The following is a 9,332-nucleotide window of genomic DNA, read 5'->3' on the forward strand; positions in this document are numbered from 1 at the left end:
GAATACCCATAAGATTAGCAGCAGATTTCTCCACACAAACACTAAAGGCCAGAGGAGAATGGCAAGGTATATATTGTGCTCTCAATGAGAAAGGCTTTCAACCAACACTACTGTATTCCACTAGATACAGACTAGATGGAGGCATAAAAACCTTCTCAGACAAGCAACAGTTGAAGGAATCAACTATCACCAAGCCTGCCAGCAAGAAGTTCTGAAAGGTCTCTTATAAACAATCACATCATCATAAACATGCCATATATCAGAACACTCTAAAATTTTAGAATAATGGCAATAAAATATCTTGATTTTATAATATCAATAAATGCTAATGGCCTGAATTCACCCTTTAAAATGCATAGAGTAGGAACATCTATCAGAAAACACAACCCAACCATATGTTGTCAGAAGGAATCCCACCTACCTCAACAAGACAAACACTAACTCAAAGTGAAAGCCTGGAAAGCTACCATACAAGCAAATGGACCACAAAAGAGGGCTGGAACAGTTACTCTCAATCTGACATGACAGACCTTAAAATAAATTAAAAAATTAAAAATAGGAATGGACATTACTTAATGCTCAGAGGATCAGTCAATCAAGAGGTTTTCATGATTGTTAACATCTATGCCCCCAATGAGAGGCCATCCAAATATATCAAACATCTATTGAAAGGGCTACATCAATATATTAACAATAACATAGTAGTAGTAGGGGATTTCAACACTCCTTGGGTGTTAGACCAGAAACTCTCAAATACCTAGAGGAAAATAGTGCCCAGGACTCTTTTCCATACAAATTTTAATGGCATATTCAATGAAATAAGTACAATTAACAAATAAAAAAAGTTGAACAATAAACACAAAGCAGAACTTGGACTGAGTGTGGTATATTGCACCAAGTAAAGGATTCTGGCGTAGGAGGGGAGTGTTCAACTTCTGAAACATGAACTGAGCTGGGCTTCAGGTGACTCTGTCTCCCTATTTCTCTCTGTCTCTGTCACATAATAAGTAAATAAAGATTTAAAATATTTTAAAAAGAAAAAATATAAGTTTAAAGAAGGCAGTAGGTAGTATCATAACCAAGTTATTGGGGAACTTTCTTTTGTTTGAAAATCCCATGGATATGATTTATTGTAACTTACAAGTCCTTACTGTGATTTATGCCATTTGATGCTATTTATAAATAACTTTCTCTTTCACACTGACAAGACTAGTTGCTTCTTGTCTTCATGGTCTAAGATTATAGGTGATTTAATATTTCAAAAGAAGTTATTATTAGAAATGAACAATTTAAGTCCATTGTGAGAATTCAATCACTTTTCAAATTTGAAACATTAAATGCTTAGATTAATTAATATATACTCAAGACTGAAATCTATGAATTTAAAACACTTGGGACATTCAATCTGTTTTCCCCTCCTCTCATCTTGATTAAAAATGGTGCTTTATAAGACTCTAAGTTAATAGGAGTATATACTAACACCATTCCCACCATCAAAAGTTTATGTCCCTACCCCAAGTCCCCCAGTGAAGCTGAATATCTGCCCTTCCCTTCTGCCCCAGTCTTTTACTTTGGAACAATACTCCAAACTCAGTCAAATTCTGCTTTGCATTTCCCTTTCTGTTCTTTTTTCTAAACTTTGGTTTATGAGTGGGATCATACCATGCTCCTCTTTCTCTTTCTAGTTTATCTCACTTAACATAATTCTTTTTAGCTCCATCCAAGACAGGCTGAAGAAGGAATATTCATGATTTTCCGCACTAGGTCCTCCTCAGCCATCATGTTTCAGGACCTGAAGACTCCCCCCTTCCCTAGAGTCTTTTACTATGAGGCAATACACCAACATCAGTCTAAGTTCTGCTTAGAGTTTTCTGTTCTGACCTTGTTTTCAACTTCTTTCTATGCATGAAGTCATGCCATATTCATTTTTTTATTTCTGACTTATCTCACTTAATATGATATCTTTCAGCTTCATCCAAGATGGGGTAAAGAAGGTGAATTCACCATGAAAATGAGACATTGTAGCCACAGAAATAACAATTCCTTTGCATGACCATTATGCCATCTACCCCAGTTCACATTGCTCAGTTTTCCATATAACACTTGAATGCCCCTTTAGATCTACCTCTAAGTGATAATTCAGTAGGCAAAAAAAATTCTTAAAATATGAAGTATATTTAAGTTGGGGTGAGAGTGTTTTGAAGGTATTTATCATGGTGATGTGAGAAACTACTATGTGTGAACATCTACAATGTAAACCATTTCTCATAATAAAATCATAAATATAAAATGAGGGAGGGGGTAAGCCTTCTCAAATATACAGAAGATAAAGAAATTTACCACCACCAGATCTGTCTTGCAAGAATTACTGAAAAGAGTCCCATACAAAGCAAATGAATACACATTCTGAAGTGATCAGCAATACACTTGAACCAAGAACACCAACAAAAGAGAAAAGAACAGTGATATTTTTAAAAGGGGGGTATGAATAGATAGGAAAAAAATCAGATGTCAATGAATCAAGACCAACTTCAAAAAAAGAATGTTAGATATAGTAAATTAGAGATAACATTTATGGTAACCACAATACAAAATATTAAACAGAAACACATTACAAGTGTACAACTGAAATCAGTGAGAACTTATCTTAGAAACCCATTTATATGAAGAATCAAGAAAATACTGAAGAACTTCAAAGCAAAAAGTGGAATGGCTATAAGTAAACCACATATATTAATAGTCATCCTAAATGTGAAAGATCTAAATTCATCTATCAATATACTCAGACTAGCCAAATGGATTAAAGAACAAGATCCACCCATTATATGTCTCTAGAAAACACACACCTGAAGAAAAGTCAAATAGAAACTCAAAGTAATGGACTGGAACAGGATGTTAGTAGCCGAAAGACAGGAGTGGAACTACTTTGGGAACCCACCAAATCACCAGAGCATCCAGAGACCACAACTCTGCTCAGACATCCAGCTCTACCTAGTTGAGAAACTTCTGTAAAGAGCAAAGAATGTCAAGGACCTCCTGAGACTGCAATAAGAGGAGACTGGGACTAATTTGGAACCCACCAATTTGCTGGTGTGACAGATTAAGTTAAAAAACCCACTTATAGTTAAAAAGCCCTTAGGCTACTATAGCCTACAAGGAAGAAAAAGAACAAAAGAGCTTAAACAGCCACTGTGCTTCAACTCAGGGACTGAGATAACAACTGTTATTTTCCACAACTGTGAACTCTTGAGTACCTTACTTAGACACAAGTCAATTAAGGCAAGAGTGATCAGTGGATGTAAAAGTACTGAGAGAAGGACCTCATAACACACTATCATAATGGTTAAACCAAGGAGAAATTTGGAGAAATGAACCAGGAAATAGGTCCAGCCTCCCAAAGGTAGAAACACAGAAGAATGAGATCAACATCAAAGCACTAGCTGAGGAATTAGTCACAAGAGTGAGTAAAGAGTTTGAAAGAATTGTCATCAGAAATGTAGAAACAACAATTGAGACTCTGGAAGAAAGCACTAATTATGTCGAGGTAATTAGAGAGCTGAAAGCTAAGAGCTAAGAGCACAACTATCTGAACAAGCTAATACAGTGTCAGAACAGGGTAACAAAATAGCTGAATTACAGAAAACAACAGAGGGGAGACAGAGTATAATGAATGAGGCAGAAAATAGAATTAGCAGACTAGGATGAATTAGAGAAAACTAAGAAAGAAGTAAGAGATACTGAAAACAACAACAGAAGCATATAGGATGACTTAGAAAAATAATATATGCATTATAGGCCTACCAGAGGAAGAAAGAGAGGGAGGGAAAGAAAGCATTCCACAGGACATAATAGATGAGAAGTTCCCTACTGTAGACAAGATAAAAGACATAAAGGAGTCTATTGTGTTGTTCCAGATAGAGATGACTGGTAACAATGGAGAGAGGGATTTATTTGAAGTCTAGGCCCATCTTGTCTGGGAATCTCAGGACTCCCAAAGTATGGCCCCAGTTTATGGGGTGGCCTGATAGTGACTAAAGAGTCACCATTAAAGTTTTCCAGTCTCTTGCCCTTATTCAGCTTTTGTGGTCATTACTTTGATAAAGTTAGCTTTGGAGTGACTGAGCGAAGTATAATAGGAAGTAGGTGAGGAGGGTATCTAGGTCTAAGTAGACACAATTTCATTAGGAACTTTATGGTGTCTTTTTAAGTCTTTCTACTTGCTTGCTGCATACACTGACTCACTGCGGGCTATTGTGCACTTTTGCTTTCAGGTGTATATTTTGCTCCAATTTATGGACACATGCAAATATATGCCCTATCTCAGGGACCTGGTCTATATCTTGGTTTTGGGGCTTTGTTAGGGAGTGAACCTCCCAAAATGGAATTAGAGAAGCCTATCAGAGAGGAAAGGTCTCACCAAGTATTGAGGCTGAAGGGTTGACATTCCATGCCTGACATCTCTGGACACAGTCTACAGTGAAACATGCCGAGGTGGTACTCCTTGCATTGATTAGGTTGGTGTCAGCAGATACAATCTCATTTGAAATGTATTGAGATTTGCATGCAGGAAAGTGAGCCCCACCCTAGAAGTTATAGGACAGGGGGGAATATACTCTATAGAGGAAACAGGAGTTTCCTGCTGTCTTAGGGTTTAAGAAGGCAATAGATAGTATTGCTATAATCAAATTATTTTGCATTGTGTTAAAGTTGAAAATCCTATTGTTAGGATATGTTGTATCATACATAATATCACCATAATCTATGTCCTTTGACATTATTTATACATAGCTATGTCTTATAGAATAACACCACCAGTTGCTTCTGTTCTCCCTGATCTAAGCTTTTAGTAGAGTCAACATTTCAAAGACTCAGCCTCTGGTCTGTGCATTAAGAAGTGTGAGACATTCAGTCAAGTTTTACCATGGCTCCAGGATACATTGGTGTGGTCATCTGCCCAGGGAAGTCTGATTGGCATCATGTTAGCATCTGAAACCTGGTGGCTGAAAGAAGAGTTAACATATAAAGCCAAACAAATTGTTGACTAATCATGAACCTAAAGGCCGGAATATTGCAGATGAAGATTGGGAGGTCTCCATTTTGTAGACTGATAATAGTCCTATTTTAGTTATATTCCAATGGGCACATGAGTATAATAGTTGTTTTGTTTTTTTTTTTTTTTCCTGAGCCTGACATTTGATATGCAAGTGGGTCCATGTTATTGTCTGGGGAGATGATGTCATGGATGGTAAATGGACCAGAAAGCTGGATCAGGGAAGAGCATAATGAGCTTTCTATAGTCTGTTTCTGATAATCTTTCTGTATCTGGACCTTCTTGGATTTCCTCTGTTTTGCTTCTATTTGTGTGAAGCCACATATTCAACTGGTTGTTCATAGTTCTGTGCTTGCACAGTTCTGTTCTGGTTATTGTCAGCCAGTAGGTGGTGCTGGTTTGATCTCCAGGCTTGCCTTGATTATTTTCTGCAGTGGGTGGGGTGGGGGTTTGTTTTTGGGTATCAAGTGTTTGGAGTTGCTCTCTGGCTTTGGTTGTGTCCTTGTCTTAAATTCAGAAGGCTAAAAAACAAAACAAAACAAAATAAAATCCCTAAGTCAAAGGATGAGAGGTTTTAAGCTACCTTCTCTTTTCTTCCAGTGTAGGGCAATTGTGAGGATGTAGTTGAGCCTGCAGTGGTTGAGTTGAGGGGTTAGTGTATCCTGTCAGTCTCTCTCTCTCCTGAGAGTTGGAACAAGGAGGAACATGAGAACCCCCAAGGTTTGCCTTTGTCTTATCAGACTCCCCGCCTCATAATGCACCCTGTATTTTTCTGCCTCCTGGAGCCCGGCATTCCTTAAAACATTAAACCAGCTCCCCCTGCTCCACCCTGCATTCCTTGATACTATGGCCCACTCTTTTATTATCTACATGTCAATCTTCTGCTTTGTCTCACAAATGACTTAAGGCCTACTCCCTATTTCCCCACCCATTCTGCTTATTTAATATATTCTTTTCCTGCCCTCAAGACCACAGAGTATTATTAATCCTACCAGTTAACCCTCTAGCAACAGTTCCTAAGGAAATTCCTACCTTCCTTGGCCCCCTTTTACCTTTTTCTGCCCCTTTTCTAACCATGTAGGTATTGTCAAGCCACTTCCATTTCTGGCTTGGTTCTTCCGTGGTCTGGCCTGGAGGAGCAGGGGGCAGGCGGGAAGACTGATGCTGGCCATTGCGGTTGGCACCATGTGGTGTAAGCATGTGTGCTACTACCTGACTCTGGGCTCTTGGATGAATAAAGATTTGTATTGGCTCAGCACCACAAACAGGGGTGGTCCTCTCTCTTTCCTTTCTCTTTCTCTTCCTGGGTCCTCTCTCTTTCGCGTCGCTAGCCCAACATTCCAGGACTACAAACTCTGCTCACTCTCCAAAGTGATGGGGCTCTGCCCTGTGTGGCCCAGATCTCTGACTTAACTGTGTTGTCCTTTCAAACAGCACCCCTATTGCCCCAGCTATGCATGCAAGCACCCATCAGAGGCTGTAGATCTTTCAGCTGTTTGTTATGGATTCAGTTATGTACTTGTGTTTATTTGTTGTTATGGGAACATCGCCAATCTGATTGCTGCTAATCCACACACCATGCCTCTTGGAACCAACTGATAGTTGAGTATTAATAGCTGGAATCAGAAATTTGAGGTAAGGTCCAACCTGACCCTTATTTGCTTTGTGATGTTAAGAACCTCCAGTAGGTTCCTGATTATGAAAAAATTTGTTCTGTTTTATATATTAATGATTTTTCAGACACCAAGTTGCAGATGCTACCATGATGCCCACTTGACTTCTCTGGTTAGATGACCTAACCAATACACCTTGGAACCGCACACTCCAGAAGCCTGCCCCACTAGGGAAAGAAAGAAACAGACTTAGAGTGTGGATCAACCTGCCAATGCCAATGTTCAGTGGAGAAGCAATTACAGAAGCCAGACCTTCCATCTTTTATACCCCATAATGATTCTGGGTACAGGCTCCCAGAAATTTCAAGATAGGAAAGCTTTCAAGGGAGGGGATGGAATACCAAGCTCTGGTGGTGGAAATAGTGTGGAATTGTACCCCTCTTATCCTATGATCTTATCAATAGTTTTTATTTTACAAATAAGTTTTTAAAAAGAACAGAAAAAAAGAATCTTCAGTGGCATCCCAAGTCTTAGTGATCTTGAAATTAAATAAGATTAAATAAATAACAGCAATTAAGGAGTACTTATTACTGCAATTTAGCAAGTTTAAGTATTATATATATATATGCACACACACACACACACACACACACACACACACACACACACACACACATATATATATATTAAGACATTACTTGAAGATTTACTGTCTGAGCAGGGTACTGAGTAAGAAAACATCACTGTTGCATAATTACCTCTGTATCTCATTACAAATATTAGGTAAGATACAGAACACTCTCGGAGATAAATAAACTTGATAATTCTGTGCCTTCTTCCAGATGGAATTACAAGCAAATATGTAGATTTTAAAGATATTTGAATGGGAGATACAGTCTCCACAGAGCTATAAAAGTAAACAAGACATGTTAAGTTATATCAGCATCAAATTCTATTTTATCAAGTTCAGAAAAGAAATTCCTGTGGTGATCTATCCTCAAAAATAATTATTTTAACCTTTTAACTTAGGGCTTCAATGGTAGCATCCTCCACTACTTCTACTTCAGCTTCTCCTCCTCCTCCTCCTCCTCCTCCGGCTCCTTCTTCTCCTCCTTTAAAAGAATAGGCCTAGGAGCTATCTACAAAACGGAGACCCCCAAATCTTTACCTGCAATATTCCAGCCTTTAGGTTGATGATTTGTCAACAATTTGTTTGGCTTTATATGTTAAATCTGATGGTTTTGCCTCTATATGTCAGTTTCTTCCTTTTGCTGCAGTCTGCACTCTTTACTCCTTGATCTTACTTTTAGAAAGACTCACAGCTTTGGCTGTTTGGGGTTCAGCATTTCTGGTTTCCATTCACCTCCCTCTATATCTATATTTTCACAGTTGCCTAGGCAATGGAAAGTTTTCTGTAATCATTTCTTTGGATATGCTCTATGCTCCTCTCTTTTTCACTTCGTCCTCAAGCACCCCAATACATTTCACATTTTTTCTTCTGATGGTGTCTGCTGTTTTACAGAGAAATGAGTCATTCATTATTCATAACACTTTCTCCTTCAGCAGCTTTGCACTCTGAGAGTGTGGGGCTTTTATTTTCTAGCCCTGCTCTTCTATCCTCAACTAGGTTAATCTGGATACCAGTCCTCTTGTAAAGGCCTTAGTGTTGTCCTTCATCTCCTTTAATTTCAGAATTTCTGTTTTGGAGTTTTTCTTTGTGAGTTTCTCAGCTCTTTGGTGAAGAGATCTCTGACTTTCTTAATTTGTGTTTGTACACTATGGCTGGTGTCTTATGATTGTCTTCGTAATTAACTTTCTGAAATTAACCTCAGACATTTGTTTTCCAAGTGATCTTGAACCTGAACTTTTGAGTTCTTATCCATGTTTTGGTTGGGTGTGGTTTCTGCTGTTTAACCAGTAGGAGGTGGTTTAGTTGTATTGTTTATATCTGTTGGTGTGTTGGGGGCTGGTAGTGAGGGTTGCTGAGGGGGATAGTATTCCTGATTTTCAGGTCGCTGGCAGTTTCAATATGGTTCCATCTGCTTCCATGTGATTCCAATTCCAGATCTGAAATGTGTGGTGTGCATGCAGTTGCCTATGGCTGGGGGTAGGCTCTCCCAGCCCCCTCTTCTATGTTTTTTTTTTTCCCACTATGCTGCTACCTAACTCAGTGCCAAGTCCGCAGTTTGAAATGTATCCTTTTGTATCAGCCCCCCTCCCCCCACCCGCTGCAGTATAGCTCTGAATTCCAGCTGCCTCTAGCCCATGTTGCTCCCTGCCAACCCATTGCAGGTATCTTTTGTGTTTTTTCTGCTAACCCCCATCCCCCCACCAAAGTGTGGTTTTCCTTCCTTGTTAATCGTTAGCCATACCCATGAAACTCTCTTTCTTCATTTTCATTTTAGATAGCCCACTTATTTCTCTCTCAGAGTTGGTTTTATGGTAATGATTTACTTCAACTATTGATTGTCTGGAAATCTCTTCATCAAACAGTCTAACTGGATAACATATGCCTTATTTTATCTTATTTTATTTACTTTGGATAGAGACTGAAGTTGAGAGGGCAGGAGGAGATAGAGCAGGAGAGAAGAGAGACACCTACAGTACTGCTTCACCACTCTTGAAACTTTCCCACTACAGATGGGGACCAAGGGCTTGAACCCAGGTCT

This window comes from Erinaceus europaeus, chromosome 13 (genome assembly GCF_950295315.1).
Source record: "Erinaceus europaeus chromosome 13, mEriEur2.1, whole genome shotgun sequence".
Classification (NCBI taxonomy): domain Eukaryota; kingdom Metazoa; phylum Chordata; class Mammalia; order Eulipotyphla; family Erinaceidae; genus Erinaceus; species Erinaceus europaeus.